Source organism: Chrysemys picta, chromosome 5 (assembly GCF_011386835.1).
Source record: "Chrysemys picta bellii isolate R12L10 chromosome 5, ASM1138683v2, whole genome shotgun sequence".
Classification (NCBI taxonomy): domain Eukaryota; kingdom Metazoa; phylum Chordata; order Testudines; family Emydidae; genus Chrysemys; species Chrysemys picta.
In genome coordinates this window covers 67,846,989-67,870,488 of record NC_088795.1, presented here as the reverse complement: position 1 = coordinate 67,870,488, position 23,500 = coordinate 67,846,989, and the positions used below count along the sequence as shown (strand labels likewise).

Sequence of the window (23,500 nt, the reverse complement as noted above, 5' to 3'; positions counted from 1 at the left end):
TATGCTTATGGGTACCTAAAGGAGTCTCCATCTATGCCTGACTTTGTATAGGCATGGTTTGCCCCCAGGCAGGAAAAATTAGCTTGAAAATGTAATTTGTATGTGTTAGAGTAATTTAGCCAAAGCAACTAAATGAAGCTTATCTGACACAATATATAACACCAATCTAGAGCTTACGGAGAAGAATAAGCTACTGCTGCCACTGTGGGAAACAAACTCTCGCCCTTTTTGTTTATTGGGTGAATGTATGAATTGTGATTATAGAGGATAATGATAAGTAGCATGATGTAACTAGAGAAAATGGTAACCACAACCAAACTAAATTCTTTCCCTGGCATGGGATACTTACAACTGCGTTAGCAACATACAAAACTGTCAAGTATCAGAAGGGTAGCCGTGTTAGTCTGGATCTGTAAAAAGCAACAGAGAGTCCTGGGGCACCTTTAAGACTAACAGATGTATTGGAGCATAAGCTTTCGTGGGTCAATGCCCACTTCGTCGCATGCATCTGATGAAGTGGGCATTCACCCACGAAAGCTCATGCTCCAATACATCTGTTAGTCTTAAAGGTGCCACAAGACTCTCTGATACAATGCTGATTTGCCTTCCCTTGGGACCTCCTGAGGAAAGGAGTTCTTGGGCCTGTGACAATACCACATCATTAGAGTTTCCATGGTTATTTTCCTTTCTTTGCAAAGGAGAAATACCATTGGTAGCTTACTGGTAAATGTTAACTTTATACTTAAGACTACTACAAATTAATATTCCTGTCGACTATGCTACCCAGGCAGAGCTACAGGACAAAAACTAGTCCCCTGGACAAAGCTTTGCACAGAATTCCTGTACAGAGGTTGGTGGTGGGGGAAGAAGAAACTTCCCTTCCTCCCCACCAATTTGACAACAGGGTATGGAACACCAGTATAGCTGCTTTGCATGTGTGATTACAACCCATGGACTGTAGGAACATGTGCATCAATCTGTATAAGTGCCATCTCTCTTCCATGGTTTATTATGGAATATACCAGCACATTATTCTGTGGTGCAGAAAGGATGCTGAATCTCTATTTGTGTCCCATCAATGCATCTCTCCCCTCTCCCATACCATATAATCTCATATACATAAGAATGGTGACAGAACTGCAGCTTTTTAGCCTTGGGACATTATCAGAGGCAGAATTTGGCCAACAGGGAGCCTGAGACAGTATGATATTTGAATTTGAACATGTTATGTTTTTTATTAAGTCTATATCTGATGAGTTTCAACAAGGACAAGTGCAGAGTTCTGCACTTAGGATGGAAGAATCCCATGCACTGCTACAGACTAGGGACTGAGTGGGTAGGCAGCAGTTCTGCAGAAAAGGATCTCCGGTTATAGTGGATGAGAAGCTGGATATTAGTCAACAGTGTGCCCTTGATGCCAAGAAGACTAACGGTATTTTGGGCTGTACAAGTAGGGGCATTGCCAGCAGATCGAGGGACATGATCATTCCCCTCTATTAGGCATTGGTGAGGCCTCATCTGGAATACTGTGCCCAGTTTTGGGCCCCACACTATAAGAAGGATGTGGAAAAATTGGAAAGAGTCCAGCGGAGGGCAACAAAAATGATTAGGGGCTGGAGCACATGACTTATGAGGAGAGGCTGAGGGAACTGGGATTATTTCGTCTTCAGAAGAGAAGAATGAGGGGGGATTTGATAGCTGCTTTCAACTACCTGAAAGGGGATTCCAAAAAGGATGGATCTAAACTGTTCTCAGTGGTACCAGGTGACAGAACAAGGAGTAATGGTCTCAAGTTGCAGTGGGGGAGGTTTAGGTTGGATATTAGGAAAAACTTTTTCACTAGGAGGGTGGTGAAACACTGGAATGGGTTACCTAGGGAGGTGGTGGAATCTCCTTCCTTAGAGGTTTTTAAGGTCAGGCTTGACAAAGCCCTGGCTGGGATGATTTAGTTGGGGATTGGTCCTGCTTTGAGCAGGGGGTGGGACTAGATGACCTCCTGAGGTCCCTTCCAACCCTGATATTCTATGATCTGTATTTTAAAAGAAAATTGCATTCTAATTGCATCAGTTTAGTGTAAAGAGCATATACTATTTTTCTAAACAGATCTCTTCTGTTCAAGTGAGAAATCAAGCTGACATCTAATGGTGATTGCAAATGCCAACCTGGAGTAACTGCTAACATTTACCTTAAAGCACACAAATAGCTTAGAAGTTATTGACATGCTTTGTGAAGAGGATGCTAGTAGCTGAATGTTCTTGCTGGACATCAATTGGATTCAGTTTACATAAACTACAATTACTCAAATAAAAATGAAGATTTCTTTTAAAAAATACAATGATAATATTTGGTAAGTAGCATATATGCAGCTGCATACTAAAGAAAATGATGTGGTCATGTGCATCTGTACAGTATTCTCACTGTTAATTGGGAACTACATACCGAACTATTTGGTACTTGGAACTAAAGGTAAAAATCACAAATATATATATATATTGTCTCAGTTGCAAAATTAGAATAAATTATATGTACATGTAATTGTTAAGATGAAGAGGTACATGGTTTTACTTATGTAATTAAGTGTAACAGCTATTTAATGATTACTTAAGGGGAAAAATCGGAGCAGCTGCTGATATGCCTAAATTAGATTATTGAAAATTGTGGATGCAATTAATCGGGTACTAATAAAAATGAGGTAATAGAAGAGTACAATGGTCCTCCTCTCTGCTGGATGGAATCAGGCCTGCTAAATTGTTGATGATTGTCACCTTCTAGCATGTGGGCAAGGATTCAAAAGCCCTAATACTACTGACAATTAATGAAATTATTCTTCAACTTAGATGGCAGATACTTGTTGTAGTTGAAGTTCTTAAATTCTCTTCCCAGTGTTGGCATCTGTGTAATGCTGGCAGCCTTGTTGCCTTCCTACATTTATTGCCTGCTAACTCATACAAATTAGTTACCAGAAGTATTGGGGGGTTTTATTATCTTTGTAGACCAGATCGTCGAGGGTTACAAAATCACACACACTCGAAGATAATTATTTTTATCTGACAGGATAGAGCAAAAATACTCAAACATACTAACTAGGGTTGCAGAAAATGGCATTGGCAACTCTAGGCAACGTGATTTCTTTTTAGTCTGTGATGAGCAAATGCTCCAGGCTGGTATAGAGCATACTGTATTGCGGGAGGTGCCATCTTTTGGGTAAGACATAAAACCAAATCTCTGACATCTATTGTTGTCCTATGGCACGTCTCACAAGAGTTCGGGAGTTAGCCCAATTTTCTTGGAAACGTTCCAATTTCAATAATTATATTGTTACATTGAATTCCATCTGTAACTGCAATTATAAGCTATTCTCCATTTCCTGACCAAATTTTTATGTAGCTAAGTTACAGTCACTTCTTGTAATTAAAGTAAGTATAGTGTGTAAATTAGTTTGTGAAGTACTTAGAATTCTTCTAGATTTAAGGTGCTCTGTAAAGGTAAATCCTTATTTAACCCTTCTGAGTCTTGTCCTGCAATCTTGGTATTAGTATTGTGTTGGTCAGTTATGGTGGGCCTGGATGTCAGCAAATTTCATGAAACTGAAAAAAGAAAACTTAGTTCTTCTGTTCTAACCATTTTTGACTCCTTGTTGATGCTTGATATTCCTTTGAATGGCAAACGGTTCTTCAGTTAGCAGGAAGGAAATAGGAGATTGCTTGCTGTGCTTTTATTAGCTTCCTGTAGATCTATAACAATTCCTCACTGGCTGCTTTGCCTGATAAGACTACATAAATGCCGGTGGCTACTGAGTATGACAGTCAGGCTCCTTATGAAAAGGAGGTGATAGCAGCACATTTCACCAATTTGAGTTACCATGCATTGGGGGTGTGCCAAATAAGAGAAAATTGCGTTTCTCGCTGATAAACAATTTGCAGCTTTAGATCCCATATCTCACTAGCCGCCTTCTTTCTCTACATTCATAATCCGTGCTTAAAATCTGATGAGGCATATTTCTTGCTACTTCTAAAGTTTGCCTGCAAGTCTTATGGAGAAAGTCTGTAGTTATAATTCCTGATAGCTCTGAAACTCCCAGTAGCATTCACTTGAAATGGGTTTGTTCAGTCTAATTCTAAAAATGTATGAAGAACGCCTTACTTTGGATTTACTTTCATGTAGATTTCACTTTAACATTTGCCTGAGTTTTTACATAGTTTTAAGAATAATTGGTATTTTCCTGCTTAGTTTAAGATTAGTTTTGGTGCTTTGCTGGAATAACAGTATAAATTGGCCACTGGTAAGAAGAACAATAAAAGGAAAAGTTTGCTTGTCCAAATATGCACAACAAATATTTGCTTTGCTGATAAATGGTGGAAGCTTTTCCCTCTCATTAGCTAATAAATATGTGTTTGTTTATATTGGACCATGGTCTTTCATTAACTTGCATTTCAGAGAGGTGCCTGATTATGGCCTGAAAGTCTAGGCAAAGGTATAGTTGAGGTCTGCCCCAAACACTGTTCTAGTGCATAAATCTGGCTCTTCTGTGGAGCTGTTTTGATTGGGTTCCGTTCTGGAAATTGGAAGACTGGTGATGTACTCTCCAGGCTACCCACAATTCTTTCCCATTATAAACAGCTTTGTTATGGAAACAATAACTCCAGCTTTGGGAACAAACTGGGAGGTTTGTGCTTTGCACCTTTGCTACAGAAATGGTGAGGTGTTTTTCATGACTTCAGCGAGATTATTACTTTTAAGGCTTTTCTATTATTTAATTGCATACATTGAAACTTCCCCACTAGAAGTGGGAAATTATATATAGCAACTACGTATATGCTTTTTAAAATCTCTTCAGTGTTGAATGATGTACCAACTACAGTATATAGGGGATTCTTGAAGTGCAGTCTCAAATCTAGTACACCTCATATTTTGTGAGGGTGGAAAAGTACAGCTAGAACACAAGAATATCCCAGAGAAAGCGGTTAAAGAGGTTTTTCAAATTAAGGACTAGACTGGCTTTAAGGGCTTCCAGGTAAGGTTATTTCTGGGGGCTTCTACTCTGGTCAATCCTTCCTCCCTTTTCCGCTATCCCCATTCCCTGTGCTTGTGTGTTGTTTTTTTTCTAGAACAAGCGAGGCACAGCCTTCTCTTTATTGTATTGACTACTCAGTACAGCATTTAGTCAGCATCGGACCCTACATTCGAAGATTCACTTTGAGATTCGTCTTCAATCTGGAGCTCTCGCCAAGAAGCAACTGTCTCCTTCGACTGCAAGTTTAGTAAGTCCAAAAATCCAGTTATGGTTAAAGGCAACAGTTTCAGCACTGACCAAGTGGCTAATTTCAACCATACAGTTAATTAAATATCCACTTCTGAGAGTCTCCAAAGGTGTACATTTATAAATATTTATTAAATGCCCACAACCCCATAAAACATGCTACATGATCCTCACTTCTGCATCTTCCAGAGTGTCCCTCCTTCTTCTTGTGTGTCTATCTCCTAGACAGTAATATATTTCAGGCAAGAGCTGACTTAATTTTGTGTACTATATAGCAATAAGCACACTGTCAGCACTAAAAACATTGATAATTATAATGTAATAAAAGAAGTAGGGCTGTCAAGTGCTTTAAAAAAATTTAATCGTGATTAATTGCACTGTTAATCAGAGAATACCATTTATTTAAATATTTTTGGGTGTTTTCTACATTTTTCAAATACATTTGTAAGTTTCACTTTCACGATAGAGATTGCACTACAGTACTTGCAGAGGTGAATTGAAAAAAACTATTTTTTGTTTATCATTTTTATAGTGCAAATATTTGTAATCAAAAATAATAAATTGAGCACTGTACACTTTGTATTCTGTGTTGTAATAGTAAAATGTAGAAAAACATCCAAAAATATTTAATAAATTTCAATTGGTATTCTACTGTTTAACAGTGTGATTAAAACTGTGATTAATTGCGAGGCATTTTTTTAATCACAATTAATTTTTTTGAGTGAATTGCGTGAGTTAACTGCGATTAATCAACAGTCCTAAAAAGAAACATTTTAAGAATTACAGAAAAATATATGTAACGAAAAAATTTGAAAGGTAAACTATTAATTGATTGTATTTTATTACTCACCTTACTGTATGTAAATGGAAAGAAAAGTCACACACTTGTTTTGTTGTCTTGGGTTTTACCCTCTCCACTGTAGAAATCAGGTCTGATTCTTTTCTGTCTTGCATCCTGTGTTGTCATTTACACCAATACAAGTGTGTGTAAAACTCATCATTTGATTTGATTGGATTTAACACCATCTTGCCCAGATGTTGTTGATGACACAAGGTGCAAGGCAGTGTTGAATCAGGCTCTAAACCTTTTGCCTAAGGGAACAGACTCTTCCAGTTTAGTGTTTCTTACAATTAATTTACAATTCCTCCTTGAATGGACTTCATCTGGGATACTTCTTCTTAGAGCAGAAGAAATCTCTGGAGTAATCTTTCATTTTTGTAGACTGCATCTTACAACTGCAACATCTATTAGTAATAATGGGATGTGTGGGAATAATCCACTGAGCCTGGCACTGAAAAATTTGTCTCTATCTAATGCATTATCTTTTTCAGATGCAATGGTTTAAGCACAGAAGTGTGGTATATTCACCTTTTTCTCAGTGGAAGCAACCAATATGACATGCAGTTTCCTATCACTTTAGAGGTAGTTGTGGGTTTTTTCCTGCTCTTTTATGAGGCTCCATTTATTGTAAGCCTGCCAAATTCTACACACAAACATTTACTACTGTATGAATAATTTCAGCATGTTGGACAGCAATCAAGGTTTATCAGTCAGCCTCTGCTTCCCCTATCCCTAGTCTATTCCTATTTGTAAAATTTGAAAAATGGTATTTGAAAAATATCTGTTGGCACATTTCATACTTGCGATTTAACATTTCAAGTATTTTTGCAATTTTTATGAAAAGCTAAATATTTTGTGCTTTCATCTCAAATATATTATAGTTTCTTTGTTTCCCATGGAAGACAGTGTAAGGAGCTAGAGAGGCAGTGGGGGATGAGGTGGGGAGGAAAAGGAAAGCGAGCGAGAGAAAGAAACTGCCATTTTTCAGTGATAATAGTAATGTTTTGCCTGAGACTACTGCATGAAGACCTGACTTCATGCCAGAACAGAATTTTGTCCCTTTTGCTATGAATACAATGTGCTCTAGAGGAAATGGTGACATATCACCCTGGACCAAATTAGTGAATTCTCACAAACTGGCAGAAATTTTCATTTTTACATTAACAAAGTGGAAAATTGATAGTTTTTCACAGTATTCTCTGATATTTTTCCTTTTTAAAATAATCTCTTTTCCCACTGTAATAGTGGAAATGTTCTTTGAACTAATTGGGCCATTTGTTCCGATGAGAGTGACAAATTTGTCCTAAATTTGTGTACATATTCATCTTGCACACAAACATGCTTGTGCTCACAATAATAAGCAATTGTGGGCCTCAATTTCTATTTTCTTACAAAAAAGTACTATTTGTGTGTACAATACAGTGGTCACACTTAAAAAAAAATTCTGTTTTGAAAGACAATACTGGTTCCAATATTACTTCTCACTTAAGGAATAGGGAATATCTCTTAAACTATTAGAAATTTTTAAAATGGAAGAAACGTTTGAGGGAGCTCACTGTACCTGGGCATTCAAAATCTGTTGTAACAGAGTACATGCTCACATTTGAAAACATGGCCTAAAATGTTTAGACTTCAATATTTATTGTAGATGCTCATAGAACAGTAATGCAAACTGGTGGAGTCATTAGAATAGTAGCACGTAAATGCTTACTCCACTTATTAAGGCGGTGCTTTTGACCTGAGCTGGCAGGATAATGGACACCTCCTTGACGCTTTGAAGGGGCGAGGAGTCCTTCCTCCTCTTTTTGTGTGTGTGTGTGTGTGTGTGTGTGTGTGTGTTTAGGTGCTCCACATGGAGTTGGGTTAGAAGATGGAATGAACACTTGACCATCACACCCATTTTGAGTTGTAGTTGGCCATTTGCAAGAGCAAGGGAGTTCATTTTTTTTCCGACTACCTGGAGGCATTTTTTTAATCCTTCTCCTGGATGGGTCCAGTCATTGGTGCCTCTTGATCTATCCTGCTCACTTGGTAGGTTGGTAGTTGCATGTCAATTATGTTTGTTTTGTCAATTTTTTTAGTGTGCTTTGTGCTCCGTTAATTGCTGTTTGAGATCAGGCAGGATTCCCACCACCATCCCAAAGTGAATTTCACATTGTGCTTTGGTTGGTTTTTGCCCTCCAATCAGCCACCAAGATGACTGGCTTGTTGTTATGCTTTAATTGTTGCTTTTGCATTGTCCAGTAGAGACTGTCATGTTAACAAAGCCAATTTTGGAGTTCGTAAACCTTTGTGGAGATTGCAAAGCATTTGGCCTGGGCAGACTGGGAGTCTAGAATCCATTTTATCCCAAGATACTAAATTCCTCCACACCTTTTCATTCTTAGTATTCGCACGATGAAAGAATTCTGGGAGATTTTAGCAGTTGGGGCCATGTCTCTACATTTTGAATGAGGGAACCAGAGTTTGCTTCTCCTTACATATTTAAGTTCTGTCCTATTAGCCAGTTTCAGAACTGAACTGGGCTAATGTTTGACAACTATGTTAGGAAGGTACCATTTAAACTCCTCTTTGGTTTATTTAGTTAAAAGTAGGGCTGTCGATTTAATCGCAGTTAATTCATGCGATTAATTTAAAAAAATTAATCGCAATTAATAAAATTAATCATGATTAATCACACTGTTAAACAATAGAATGTTTTTCTACATTTTAAAATATATCTATTTCAATTACAACACAGAATACAAAGTGTACAGTGCTCACTTTATATTATTTTTGATTACAAATGTTTGTACTGTAAAAATGATAAACAAAAGAAATAGTATTTTTCAATTCACCTCATACAAGTACTGTCCGTAGTGCAATCTCTTTATCATGAAAGTGCAACTTACAAATGTAGTTTTTTGTTACATAATTGAATTCAAAAGAAAAACAATGTTAAACTTTAGAGCCTACAAGTCCACTCAGTCCTACTTCTGGTTCAGCCAATCACTAAGAGAAACAAGTTTGTTTACATTTATGGGAGATAATGCTGTCCACTTCTTAATTACAATGTCATCTGAAAATGGGAACAGGCATTTGCATAGCACTGTTTTAACTGGTGTGGCAAGATACTTACGTGTCAGATGCAATAAAGATTCATATGCCTCTTCATGCTTTGGCCATCATTCCAGAGGACATGCTTCCATACTGATGACGCTTGTTAAAAAAAATAATGCGTTAATTAAATTTGTGATTGAACTCCTTGGGGGAGAATTGTACATCCCCTGCCCTGTTTTACCTGCATTCTCCCATATATTTCATGTTATAGCAGTCTTGGAGGATGACCCGGCACATGTTGTTTGTTTTAAGAACACTTTCACTGCAAATTTGACAAAATTCAAAGAAGATACCAATTGAAATTTCTAAAGATCGCTACAGCACTCAACCGAAGGTTTAAGAATCTGAAGTGCCTTCCAAAATCTGAGAGGGATGAGGTGTGGAGCATGCTTTCAGAAGTCTTAAAAGAGCAACACTTTGATGCAGAAACTACAGAACCCAAACCACCAAAAAAGAAAATCAACCTTCTGCTGGTGGCATCTGACTCATGATGATGAAAATGAACATGTGTTGGCCAGCACTGCTTTGGATCGTTATGAAGCAGAACCCATCACCAGCATGGACGCATGTCCTCTGGAATGGTGGTTGAAGCGTGAGGGGAGATGTGAATCTTTAGCGCTTATGGCACATAAATATCTTGCGATGCCGGTTACAACAGTGCCATGCAAATGCCTGTTCTCACTTTCAGGTGACATTGTAAAGAAGCAGGCAGCATTATCTTCTGCAAATGTAAACAAATTTGTTTGTCTGAGCGATTGGCTGGGCAAGAAGTATGATTGATTGGACTTGCAGGCGCTAAAGTTTTTTACATTTGTTTTATTTTTGAATGCAGTTATTTTTTTGTACATAACTCTACATTTGTAAGTTCAACTTTCATAATAATGACATTGCACTACAGTACTTGTATTAGGTGAATTGAAAAATACTATTTCTGTTGTTTATCATGCAAATATTTGTAATAAAAAATAGTGACACTGTAGACTTATTTTGTGTTGTAATTGAAATGAATATATTTAAATTTATATATATTTTTAAATAAATGGTATTCTATTATTTTGTAACAGCACAATTAATTGAGGTTAATTTTTAATAGCATGATTAATCACAATTAATTATTTTAATTGCTTGACAACCAGAGTTAAAAGTTAATAAAAGTCGTGGCCACTGCTTTAACTATATTCTGTGTTCTGTCTCATTTGCCTCCGGTAGTAGTGTCAATGGAGAAAAGGATAAAAGTTTGAAAACAAACTTATGATGAAGACCTTTCAGCCTACTTTTCTGAGAAATGAGAAATGTCATGAGTGAAATGTCCCACATATACATGTCCCAAGTCCTTGTAATGAATCACACCGCCTGTCTCAAGCAGGACAGACACATGTTTTGAATTCTAAAAACTTCGACTATCTTTTGTTACATTTTCAGAAAAGTAAAGTGTAGTGTAAATGATGGTAACTTTGAACTTTGTTTTGGCCCATTGATCCATATCTGAAAAGCTAAAGATGATATATTAGAACATTACTTATATTTTCAATTATGGCAAATTCTGTGTGATATTAAAATAAGCTGGGGAAAAAAGCAAAGGGGAAATGTTCAGTCTTTCAATAAGGGGTGAATATAGCTTAGAAGCAGCAGGAAAGGAATCTCCTTATATTTAGTGGCATGAGATTACACTGCCAGGGCACATAAAGGAATGCTGTCCAGTTGAAATCTAGTCATTTTCTAAACATGAAATAAGGAGCTACTCCTTCCCCTGAGCCCCCTCCTAATTGTGGCTTGACAATTTCAGTTCCCTATTTTTAAAAATATTTTTCTTTTTCCTGTTGCCACATGACAGGGCCACACAAACAAAGGGGGATACAGATTAGACAGAAGAAACATTGAAACTGACTGTACACAGAATGTTAGCAGGTGCACAAAGTAAACAAATTGTAAAAAATGGGGAAATAGTTTCCCTCTGATTTTTTTTCATTTACAGTAATTAGTAATTAGTAATTACTAACCGTAAGAATGTTTTCAGGCCCACCAAGCAGGCCCATGGGTTATCTTACAAATCCAGCATGTCAGACAATGATTGCTTGTTGTAGCAGGCAAAACCACTGGGAGGGAGGGATAGCTCAGTGGTTTGAGCATTGGCCTCCTAAACCCAGGGTTGTGAGTTCAATTCTTGAGGGGGCCATTTAGGGAACTGGGGTAAAAATCTGTCTGGGGATTGGTCCTGCTTTGAGCAGGGGGTTGGACTAGATGACCTCCTGAGGTCCCTACCAACCCTGTTATTCTGTGATTCTATGAATAGCCAGCATGGATTTGTCAAGAACACATCCTGCCAGACCAACTTAATTTCCTTCTTTGACAAGGTTACTGGCCTCATGGACAGGAGAGAAGCAGTAGATGTGATGTATCTTGACTTTAATAAGGCTTTTGACACAGCCCTATGACATTCTCATAAGCAAACTGGGGAAATGTGGTCTAGATGAAATTACTATAAGGTGGGTGTACAACTGGTTGAAAGATTACTCAAAGAGTAGTCATTAGCGGTGTTCTGTCAAACTGGGAAGATATATGTAGTAGGGTCCCACAGGGGCCAGTCCTGGGACTGATACTATTCTATATTTTCATTAATAACTTGGATAATGGGGTGGACAGTATACTTATAAAATTTGCGGATGACCCTAAGCTGGGAGAGGGGTTCCAAGCATTCTGGAGGACAGAATTAAAATTCAAAACTGCCTTGACAAATTTGAGAATTGGTCTCAATTCAACAAGATGAAATTTAATGAAGACAAGTGCAAAGAACTACACGTAGGAAGGAAAAATCTTAAAATGGGGAATAAACTGGCTAGGTGTTAATACTATTGGAAAAAAATCTATAATGGTTAACAGATTGAATGACTCAAAAATCTGATGTATTTGCAAAAAAAAAAAAAAAAAAAAGACTAATATCCTGGGGTGTATTAAGAAAAGTTTTGTATGTAAGACATGGGAGGTAATTGTCCCACTCTACTCTGCACTGGTGAGGCCTCAGCTGGAGTACTGTATCCAATTTTGGGTGCCATACTTCAGGAAAAATATCGATAAACTGGGGAGAGTCCAGAGGAGAGCAACAAAAATGATAAAAGGTTTAGAAAACCTGACCTATGAAAAAAGTTATTTAAAAAAACTGGGCATGTTTTGAGAAATGAAGACTGACGGGGGACCTGATAAGTCATCTGATTTATTAAGGGCTGTTATAATGAGAACTCTGATCAGTTATTCTCCATGTCTACTGAAGGTGGGACAAGAAGCAGGGGGCTTAATCTGCAGCACAGGAGATTTAGATTAGACATTAGGAAAAACTTTCAACTATTAGAATATTTAAGCTCTGGAATAGGCTTCCAAGGGAGGCTCTGAAATCTGTCATTGGAGGTTTTTAAAAACAGGTGGGACAAACACCTGTCAGGGATGGTCTAGGTTTACTTGGTCCTGCCTCAGCACCAGGGGCTGGTCTTGTTGACTTGTTGAAGTCCCTTCCAGCCCTACATTTCTATGATTCTGTGAGTTGCAAGGCTTTTCACCACAGCCTGGACTCGGAAAATAAGTGGGTAGGAAGTGGCCCAGGGAGGCAATTCCAAAGCACCCAGGGTGTTTGATATCATTGCTTCTTATAGGGCCCCAGATTGGAGCCCAGTGGAGAAGGAGGGCCTGGGAAGCCCTACCAACCATCTTCTTGGGAAGGGGACAAAACTGCCTTGTCCCCCCCCCACCCCAGAGATAAGGAGGACAGAGACATTGTAAGCCATTGTACCTCAAGGTAAGGGTGTGCAACCCACAGCAGCCTGGAGGTGGCCTGAAGAACCTTGTTTTGTGGAGATGTTGGACTGCATATATTTTGTTGGACTTTGTTACCCCAGAAGGGGGCAGATTCGATTGGTGACCTGGCTGGCGGGCCAAGTCACTACATACCAAAAGGGGGACTTCCACAATAACTAAGTAATTGCTAGCAACGGATGCTGGAGATGAGGGAGAATTGGGACCTAGTGACCTGTCCAGCAGGTGGCACCACCAATAAAGCCAGCCTTGTTGGAGAGCAGAAGTAAGAAAATTATATATCAAAACAAGAATAGACAGGTTAAAGGACCATGATGGAGTCATTTAGAGCCATTGACTGTTAGGAACTGAATGTAGTTGGTCTGATGTAAGGGTTGGAGCAGTGTCTGTCAGGTCTAGTGATCAGGGCAGCACTGAAGGCCAGAGGCAGAGTCAGGAGTTGAGCCACAGGTGAGAGCTGGAGCCAAGAGTCAAAGCCAAAATTGGAGCTGATGTTTAGGATCAAGGTGTAGAGCATGAACCAGAGTTAAGGTAAGGCTCAGGCACAGAGCCAGCAGCAAGGCAGGAACTGGATGGGAGCAGAGCAGGAACATGGTTGGATGTAATCACAGCAGAATGGGCTCTGATGCAGCAGCAATAGGGAGTCCGCACAGTTGCTCGAACCACCCAACCAGGTCACTTACTGGCTCAAATAGTGGGTTTGAGACAAACCAGCAACCCCAAGCCGAGAGGACTTCCTGTGGGGCCTGACCTTCCAGGAGTAGTGAGGTGCTGCTTCATCTGTCTCCCTTCCTGGCGGCGAGGGAGTGTCGTAGACAAGCATCTTCCAGAGCCCTGGGTTCTGGACCTGCACCCTCAGATCCTTACATTTACACATGGATTTAAGGAATGCCCAAGTTGCCTCTTTGATTACAGTTATGTCATGTATTGGACAAAGGAACTATATTTGACACTCCAACCAAGGCAGGATATCTTTAGGATATCTGTGATGTCAGTGTAATTTAGAGGTTTCATTGCTTAGTGTGTCATGTGAAGAGAGATTGTGCCTCTAGCATAGCCCAACCGACGGGTAATGCATAATCTGCAGTCCCCCTGCCCCAGCAGTACCTCCAGGAAGCATTATGGCTTAGATACACTTCTCAGAGACCCAATTCCCCTTGCTCTGGGGATAGTAATTTGCTCCTGGCCCATACTATATCCATTATGCCAGATCAGCTGTGTTGGCCAGTGCATTGTATGTCCATGTAGAACAAGAATGGAGTCAAAGCTCCACCTGTTCCCCACTGCTCCTCATTCACCTGCTCCAGGGATTGAGGCATTTTCAAAACTTTTTTTTTTCCTGGTTACTTCAGTTTACTAAATCGGTGGTGCAGAGAGTGGATTTTGTAAGAATGATTGCCATATACAGGATCAGAGTAGCAGAGCATACAAGGAAAAAAAAACACCATGCACAGTAGTATTGCATAATAATGTATTCTGAAAAAGAATTCTGCTAAATGCTTCAGTTTCTCCAAGTATAGCTAATCAGATGTATAATATTTAAACTACAATTTGTAATATTTCTACAAAAGGCAATCATGTATCTTAATATTGTAGGAGGGATTTTTTTTTTTTTTGATAAAATGTACTGAAAATTGGTGATCTTCTGAGAGAACAAAAGGCATTGTGCAGGCATTACAGGCAGCTCAAATCCTGCAGTTAAACACTTCCTAGTCCTCAGAGCTGAATTGACCTGGAAGCAAAGTTCTAGATTTACAGTGACAGAGAAGTGAATTACTGACCTCTAGCACTTTTACTCATTAACACTCCCTCCCAAAAAAACAGACTGCCTTACAGTGGAAGACTGTTGGACTGTACAGATTACTGCAGGGCTGCCATATTTCACATTTTATATATATTTGATATATTTGGTGCTTTTCTTAAAGCTTCAGCTCCTGGAGTCAGTTGATCACATAAGAATCTCAGATTTCATTTAAATAAGTAACTTTCCAGTCCTAGCACTTGTGGAGAAAAAATTAAACAACATGAACCCTAATAGCTCAAAAAACAGCAAATAAAAAGAACCCAAAATGGCTTATTTTTTTTTTAAATACAATCTCATGATTTTTAAACACTGGGTTCAACACTGCAGTTAAGGAAGAATTTGGCACTTTGGAAAAAATAGGAAAAGAAAAATGACAATCAATTTTTTACTTAAAAAAAAAACAGATGGGTAAATATTTGTGGCATAAACTAGAGAACCGATTTGTTGAAGTTCTGGAGGATGCAGAAATCTCCCACTGATTAATTACAGTTTTCCAAGCATAACAGGCAGCACACTCACTGTGCTCTGCTCTCTAAGGCCTCGATCCTGCAGTGGTATCTTCACAAGTGACCCACAGATGTGCTGCAGAAATTTGTGAACAGTGACATTTGGTCACTGTGGTCAGCTGTGAACTCAGTGAAGCTGAAGAGAGTTAGCCTTAAGGATTCAGACCATTAGCATTAAAAGATTGGACCAAGAATCCAAAAGTGAGGTGCAGAGCACCCTCAATTCTCACCGAATTCAACAGGAATTTAGGGGACCAAGTAAGTTGTTAATGTAAATGTTGGTTTATCTTTCATTTGGTAAGGCCCTTCATCAGTCCACCCTCCTTCCAGTTGAGAGGCGCTCAATTTCGATTCCCCCTTGAGGTTATCAGTGCTACTGTTTAACAATCAGGTTTTTAAAAGTAGTTTTGTGCCCATATAAATGGTGTGTGTGTGTGTGTGTGTGTACCCTGTTATATACATGCACACATCAGATGCTGTGTGGGCATAAATATGTTCATTTGAAAATCTGGCTCCAAGATTTTGAGACTGTAAGCACTTTGAGCAGGGGCTGTCATTTACTATTTTTTTTGTACAATGTCTAATATAATGGGACCCTGACTAGTTGGTCTTTCGTCAGCTATACAAGTATGATGTCTGCTAGGGGGAAATGTTATTGATGAAACTTAAGATGGCTGAGGAGTCCAATTCGTGCTTTACAGGTTTTTCCACATATATGACAGTTAGTTACTTGGAGAAAGCACAACTGCTGGCCAGGATGCTGTACCCTTTTCTTCCTCCTCTGCCATTTCTGAGCCTCTTGAGCAAGGTGATTCTCTTCAAAACGGACCGAGGCTTGATGTATGATGCAACACCATCACAGTCTATTGCCAGTCAGCTCTTCCCAATTCATGGGGTCAATGCCTCCCTTCTTAAGATTGACTTTCAGGTTGTCCTTGTAGTGTTCCCTCTGTCCCCCATGGGTTCTCTTACCATGACTGAGTTGAGAAAAGAGGACTTGCTATGGAAGATGAGCATCAGCCATCCACACCCAATGACCAGCCTAGCAAAGTTGATGTTTCATAATCTTTGCCTCAACACTGGTGATGATAGCTGCAGAGCAAACACTGGCATTGGTGTGACAGTCTTCCCATCTGATACAGACAATCTTCCTATGGCACCGCTGTTAGTACCACTCCAGATGCTTGAAGTGGTTTCAGTATATATCACATGTCTCGCACCCATAAAGAAGAGTGGGGATGACTACTGCATAGCTGACCGGGATCTTAGTTTCCATCTGCAGCTCTCTATCAATAAAGACATAATGGAGCAACTTTCTGAAGAATATGCTGGCACAACGGATCCTATGTTCAATCTCCATATCAAGATTGGCTGTCTGGGAGAGGTGAATACCAAGGTAAGGGAAATGCTCAACGTTTTTTCAGGGGGTCACCACGGATGACAATTTGTGGGAGAATGGGGGCAACTTATGCTGGGACAGGCTGATGGAGCACCTTAGTCTTCCCAATGTTGAGGGAAAGTCCCAGGCTATGATAGGCACCTGAGAAGAGATCTAGGGTGGATTACGAGTCAGTCTCAGTGTGTGCAAGAATAGCACAGGCATCAGCATACTGAAGGTCGGTAATAACAGTCCTGGTGACTTTAGTTTTAGAATGAAGATGTTGCAGATTGAAGAGCTGGTCGTCCATGTGATACTCAATCCCAGTTCCAGAAGAAAGGCAGTCATGAATAAGAATCAAGATTATGGCAAGATAGATGGGGAAAAAAGGGTTGTAGCAATAACACAGTCCGGCTTAACACCAGTATGAATGGTGAATGGTTCCATCTCCAACCCATTATGGAGGATGGTGGCGGTCATCCCATCATGAAGTAACCTGAGAGCATGAATGTACAACTGAACTTAGACAGCACCTTCCATAATGCTTCACGATGATTGATGGAATCAAAGGCCTTGTTAGGTCAATAAAAGCCATAAACAATGGCTGGTTGAACTGTGAATCTGAAGTCTCAGCTGCCACCATTGAGTACCTCAGCATCCAGTAATAGAACCTCTTGCTGACCCCCCATCTTCTGAGGAAGTTTGGTGAGCCTTCACTCAGACTAGAAACAACAAGGCACCAGGCCCAGATGACATCCCCATGGAGGTCTTCAAAACTGGTGGAATAGCACTCGTGAAAATACGTCATCAACTTCTTGTTAGAATTTGAGTTAATTAGGAAATTCTGCCTGACCTAAAGAATGCCAATATTGTGACAATTTTTAAGAAAGGGGACAAGTCAATGTGTGGGAATTACTGAGGTATTGCCCTCCTCTCCATTGCCAGGTAGATCCTTGCTTGTATCCTTTCGAACAGTCTCCTCCCTCTTGCCGAAGATGTCCTTCCAGAATCCCAATGTGGTTTCAGACCATCTTGTGGCACCAACATGATTTTTGTTGCATGGCAGATCCAAGAGAAATGTAGTTGGTCTTTAACCAGCACAGCAATAAAAATGTTAAATAATAAGCATCTAGAAGTGCTGCTGCTCATTAAATAGCCAAAGGAGTAGCCCACATTGCTTTAACCTCTATTAAGTCATGGAATGGGGGCAAAAGACTGGGAGCTAAAATCAAATTAGGCATTTCCAGCACAAAACTATTATTGGGCCAAGAGGTAAACACATTAAGTACCATTTTGTGTACAGTGCATTAGGACAACTTTACCAGTTGTCAACTTGGTACACTATTAAGAACACAAAGGGCACATAGATTAAGCACAGGCCCTCACTTTTGGACCTCAAAATCAGATATATAGAAACTTAAAATTCAATCACATCTATAAATTACAAACAGATGCAAAATTGTGGGTGCAAAAACATATGTCTGATTAAAGTCATACTGAAATTCCAAAATCTTTATTGAGCCCTTTAGTTAAGCAGTGAACGCTGCCAAGCATGAACATTATTATATAAAACTGTGCAGAAACTGGAATTTCCATTCCATGGAAAATGTTCCATTTCTGAAATTTTTTACATTCTGAATTGGAATGAAAGTTCAGAAATGCAACTTTTTCCATGGAATGGAAACTTTTGAAAAATTCCATTTCAGGAGAACTGGGGAGCCGGGCAGAAAATAATGCTCTTGGGAGCCATTCCTTCTTGACATCAATGAACATTCTGGCAATGCTCGGAGTCATAATATTACTGTCAATCTGGGTAATTTTCCTTGTATGATCATTGGAGGGTGGAAGTAGGTGTGACTTCAAGATGCATGGTGAGAACAAAGAGGAGTGAATGCAACTAAACCCTGGTGTCTGGGTGCTACTCAGTCAGCATGTTGGACATGCAAGTTTCAGAATCAATATTAGCTTCTATAAGTGCCAAAGGAATGATGTCTATAGCGTTGTTTTGACTGGCACTTTAAGGGGACCATTTTTGGAAGACAGTTTCTTTCCATTATCTATTGTCATGAAAAGTCTGAGCATGTGAAGCTAATCTCTGAAACTGGATTCAGTTGTTCAGATTTTCATCTTTGAATGTGTAGCTTGTAAGCACGGACTCAAACTCTGAAAACAATTAAAAATAGAACAATGTCAAATAAATAAAGCTGATAAAATTCTATGGAACAGGAAAGAATGAAGCTCATTATCAAGTATTTAAAAGGTACACTTTTATTTTCAGCTAAGTACATGGAATAGATAAATGGTAAAATTGTTTATAAGCATTTCTAAATGTCACCTCATTAGATTTCACTCATTCTGATTATGTATTTTTAATGATTGCTTAGAATCTGTACCCTACTTCCCATTGTTTTTTTTAGAAGTTGAACTTCAAAATACTGACTAAACTCTAGATATAGATTGCAGATTTCGAATCAAGTGATTCAGGAAAAATAAGTAATGTATATTTATGTCACATTACTAGTATCATAATACCTTCTATTATATCACAATATGGTAATTGTAAATATGTCCATCATATTAATTAGCTGTTGGCCTTAAGTTTTGGATGCTGTGGTAATTTAATTTATGTATTTCACTGTACCACTTACAGTGAGAAATCTTTAGAGGATGTAATGTATAGGGGGACAAATAAGGTTAAAGAACAAGATTGAGGTTGAGATCTGGGTTCTATTATTCTCAAATTTGCCATGGAATTTGTGTAGCCTTGGGCAAGTGTCTTAACATCCTTGCCTCAGTTTTATCATCTATAGCATGGGAACAGGAACCTCTTTCTATCCCAGAGGACCTTTTAAAAACTAAATTCACCGGTGTTTGTGAAGTATACTGATGTTCTCAGGTGAAAGGGCAAAGTTTTATTAGTATGTATAAAATATTGCTGTTCTAGTAAGGTCGGAATGTTTCTTCACATAAGTGAATAGTGTCTCTAAAAGAGAAATTACTATTTTTTAAAGAAGCCAGAAAATACACACATAGGTTACCCATGTCTATTGTTAAGACTACTATCACATTCTATTAATAAAGATCTTGTTTTTAGTTGCTAATAACATTGCCAACTTTGTTTGGTCTGAAATTTTCCATGCTAGGTGTCTGCTGCAGGCTGATCTTTTTTGCAGGGGGGATGGGAGTGGGAGAGGAGTCAGCTAAAATGGTTTAGATGTTTCTCAAATTAAGGCTAAGCAGAACTGTTTTGTCCACGTATAAAAAACAAAATAAAACAAAAACTTACAACAGTTTTTTGAGAAGCTCTAGCGGCACAGCGCTATGCTCTTGAGTAGGGACTTGAAATTTGGCAGCAGGTTGCCTTTATGTCTGGGACTTTTGCCAGCCCCATAAAAATATACCCAAATTTGGGCAACTTGGAAGCCTCTGGAAAAATGGCAATTTACACATGCTCATTAGAGACTTGTTAGTTTGGCAGCTAAATTCTCTAACTATCCTGTCTGTACTGGGCATGCTCTCAACTCCTATGTGTTCAATGGACTGGATGTAAACCATCCCCCTGGAGCAACTGAGATGCTTTAACTGAGAGGAGCAGGGACTGAGCAGGCTTTTCCATGCAATTGTTGCTCCTGCTGCTATGGCACTAAACTCTGGAACTGAGAGCAGGGAGACTGTCTTCCTTGTGCTCTTACTTCCCCATCTGCTGGTGCTCAGGTAAAACGGATTAGATGGAGAAGCAAATTTACCTGAATGCAGAAGGGTGAGGAATGGGATGGAATGAAGTGCAGGGTGACAGGGACAGAAGCTTGAGGGGAGGGGAAGTAGGAATTTGGAGGTGATGGGAGTTAGGAACTTGAGCTGGGAGAGAAGGCAGAAGATGAGGGACTAGGAAGAGAGGAGGGAAAAGGACAGAAGCTGTGGATGGGGAAGTGTAAGGGGGTAGAAGGGGCAGAGCTGCTAGGGGGAAGGACAGAGATAGGTGGGTGGGGGAGACATGGGCCAGAGCAGATGTGGAAGGAGGAACAGGAGTCAAGCAGAATGGTGGACAGTCAGAAGCTTTGAAAGGGGATAGTGGTGGGATTGTCTCATTTTTAATTTTTAAAAAATCTTAGAAAATTACATAAAAAAAAATACTTGAAGGACATTAAGGGTGCCAGAGTCCAGCATTCAAATGCTTGAATAAGGATTATCAGTGCAACCTTAATTTGGCCCCTTTGTGAGTGTGCATTCTGATAGTCTTAATTACGTGATCACATGCTATTTTTTCCACAGGACCCCTGACTCATTCAGTGCAAAGGATGGACTGGCCTCTGGGGTGATTCAGATTAGTTTAGTGAAGGAAGCTGTTTTCTATAGGACTCCATCTCATCAGTTGCAGGGGTTGGAAGGTGTGTAGTGAATGAATCTGGGAACTACAGGACAAGAAAAGATGGTCTCATGGTTAAGACAGTTGAATGCTGCCACAGAGAATTAGATTCTATCCAAGCCTCTGCCACAGAGTTCCTATGTGACCCTGGGAAAGTCACTTAGGCCAAAATTTTCACAGGTGACCATGGTATGTTCCTCCTTTTCTGGGCACCATGTTTGCAACACTTGGGGTCTGATTTACAGAAGTGTTGAGCACTCACAATGCACCTGAGATCAATGGGAGCACCGGTCTGATAAAATGCTAAGTATTCAGAAAAATGAGGCCCTAGGTGTGTCAAAGTGGGCACCAAAAATTAGTTGACACTTTTGAAAATTTTGGCATTAATTTGAGCCTCAGTTTCCCATGTGTAAAATGGGGGTAACGCCACTTTGCCTCAAACGGCTGTTGCAAAGTTAAATTAATTGTTTGTAAAGAACTCAGATATGAATATCATAGAAAAGTTCATGAGGAAATTAATAATTCTGTATGCAGTGCAGTGCTTGGATGATATACAGTAAATAATGCATGGGGCCATACATTGATTGAGGATAGAAAGATGTATTGAATAGATACCCATTCATTGAGCGCTGTCCGTCCTGTGCACTGAATGAGGCTGAGATCCTATCGAAAAATGGTTATTATGTAATTAGACTATCTCATAATGCATATGCACAAAGGAGCCAAATTAAGGTTGCATGGACAACCTTAATTCTGGCATTTCATGACTTTTGGGTGCTCACTTTGCAACCATAATGATTGGGTTGACATAGACTGTGAATCTTTTTCATCCTAGTCTTTTCTGAATTTGTGAATGTATCATATATAAGTTAAGCATGGCTGTTCAGCATTCCATTGTAATATTAGTTGGATAACACAGCAGCTGAACAGCAAGAGTCAAAAGCCCCGAAAGATGTGTTAGGATCCATTTCCATATATAAGAAGCTTTCCTAACATTTCATATAGCAGAAAAACTGGTGGACTGCTACATCCCTTGTGCAAAATTTGGCTTTGTTCCTAACTTTTTTAATACTCTCCCAAAACAAAATGCTCATTCTTCAGCAGAATTGCATTCTGTGTTTTCACATGTTGATATTTTTAAGGTGGATTTTCTTTACCTTGACAACAACAAAAAATCCTAGATCTATTGTGTAGTTCTAAAGTCAATTGATAACAAAAGCAAGCTATAGCCAAACAAATGATTGAGCTGTTCAACCAGGATTTCAAAAACTGCTCTATTCAAACCTGATATACTGGTGGGAGCCCACTTAAATGTGTTTTTTGGTTTTGTTTTTTAAAAGGCTAATTAATATTGCATCTTTCTATGAGATACTAGTCTGGGGGGGAGCAGCTGTGTTGATAAGTGACCACTCCATGTATTTGCCACTTTTGGTGCATATTTTGGCCTTAGTTTGTTGATGTTGTCAGAGTGGGCTGGGGGATGGGAGTTGCATGCTGATTGTAGACAGTTTTGAATCATTTAAACAAAGTGTTGCTTCCATCATTTTGAATAATGGGAGTATTCAGGAGCATAATCTTTAGAGATATGGTTTAAACCATATGAAACAAAATGCTTCAGTAACTTGTAATGTTTTATGTGGTTCTCAGGGGAAAAAATACCAAAACGCATCCTAACAGTTAATCTGTTGATAAATGTAGAATTATTTGTCTAATGTTAATTATATGGACACTTCTAGAACATATGATCTGGTACCGAACAAACTCTGGACTACTTGAACTGGTGTCAGCTGTCCTGGAGATGTATACTGCTGTCTCATCCATCAGTGCTAAAAACAAGTATTAATTGGGCTTTAACTTATTCCTGCAACAGACCCTCATTCTGTGTCTTTTGTAATGTGATTTCTGCAGCTTGAGCTGATGCTTCTCCAGTATCATGAATAATCGCGAAGTCTGAAGCCTAAAGGCATTTATTTGGTTGAGGGGAAAAAAAATTATCTGATGGGACCAGTCTTAATGGACTTGGAATTCTGTGTTTTGTGTGAACCTAAAAGCTAAATACAGGATCTGTTGCTGCGCAATGTTTTTCCTCCTAGATTATCAGGCATGTTACTGATGTATTTTTCTTTTTTCTTTTCTTTTTTTTTTTTTTACTTTAGCATTAAAATGTAGACACACTGTGTTGCCTCAAAACTAGGAATGGGCATCATGGACACTGAAGGTATAAACTGAAGGGGAAATTAATCAGGCTCAGCTCCATCAGCCAGATGCATAACAATAACTTCTCATACATCCAGCTGTGAAACCTCATTTTAAGATGGACTCTTGGGTGAGGATATTGTTATGTCACAACCTCTAGGCCCTAAAGAAAGGATCCTTTGCATAGAAGAACATGTGTGATTCATGTATTATTTTACTTCATTCCTCAAGTTTAAGGAAGTCCAC

The 23,500-nt window shown here is 39.1% G+C and overlaps 1 protein-coding gene across 12 annotated transcripts in view; it reads left to right on the top strand.

Annotated features, from left to right (window-relative positions):
• The window catches only part of MARCHF1 (membrane associated ring-CH-type finger 1), a 462,831-nt gene that overhangs the window by 214,198 nt on the left and 225,133 nt on the right, over positions 1–23,500 (top strand). Inside the window, exon 1 of one of the 12 annotated variants that reach the window (XM_065596505.1) lies at positions 5,109–5,261. The exons of the other annotated variants lie outside the window; for them this stretch is intronic. The gene's annotated coding sequence lies outside the window, so the exon portion shown is untranslated. Of the gene's footprint in view, positions 1–5,108; positions 5,262–23,500 lie in introns of those variants that run through there. 12 annotated transcript variants of the gene reach the window in all.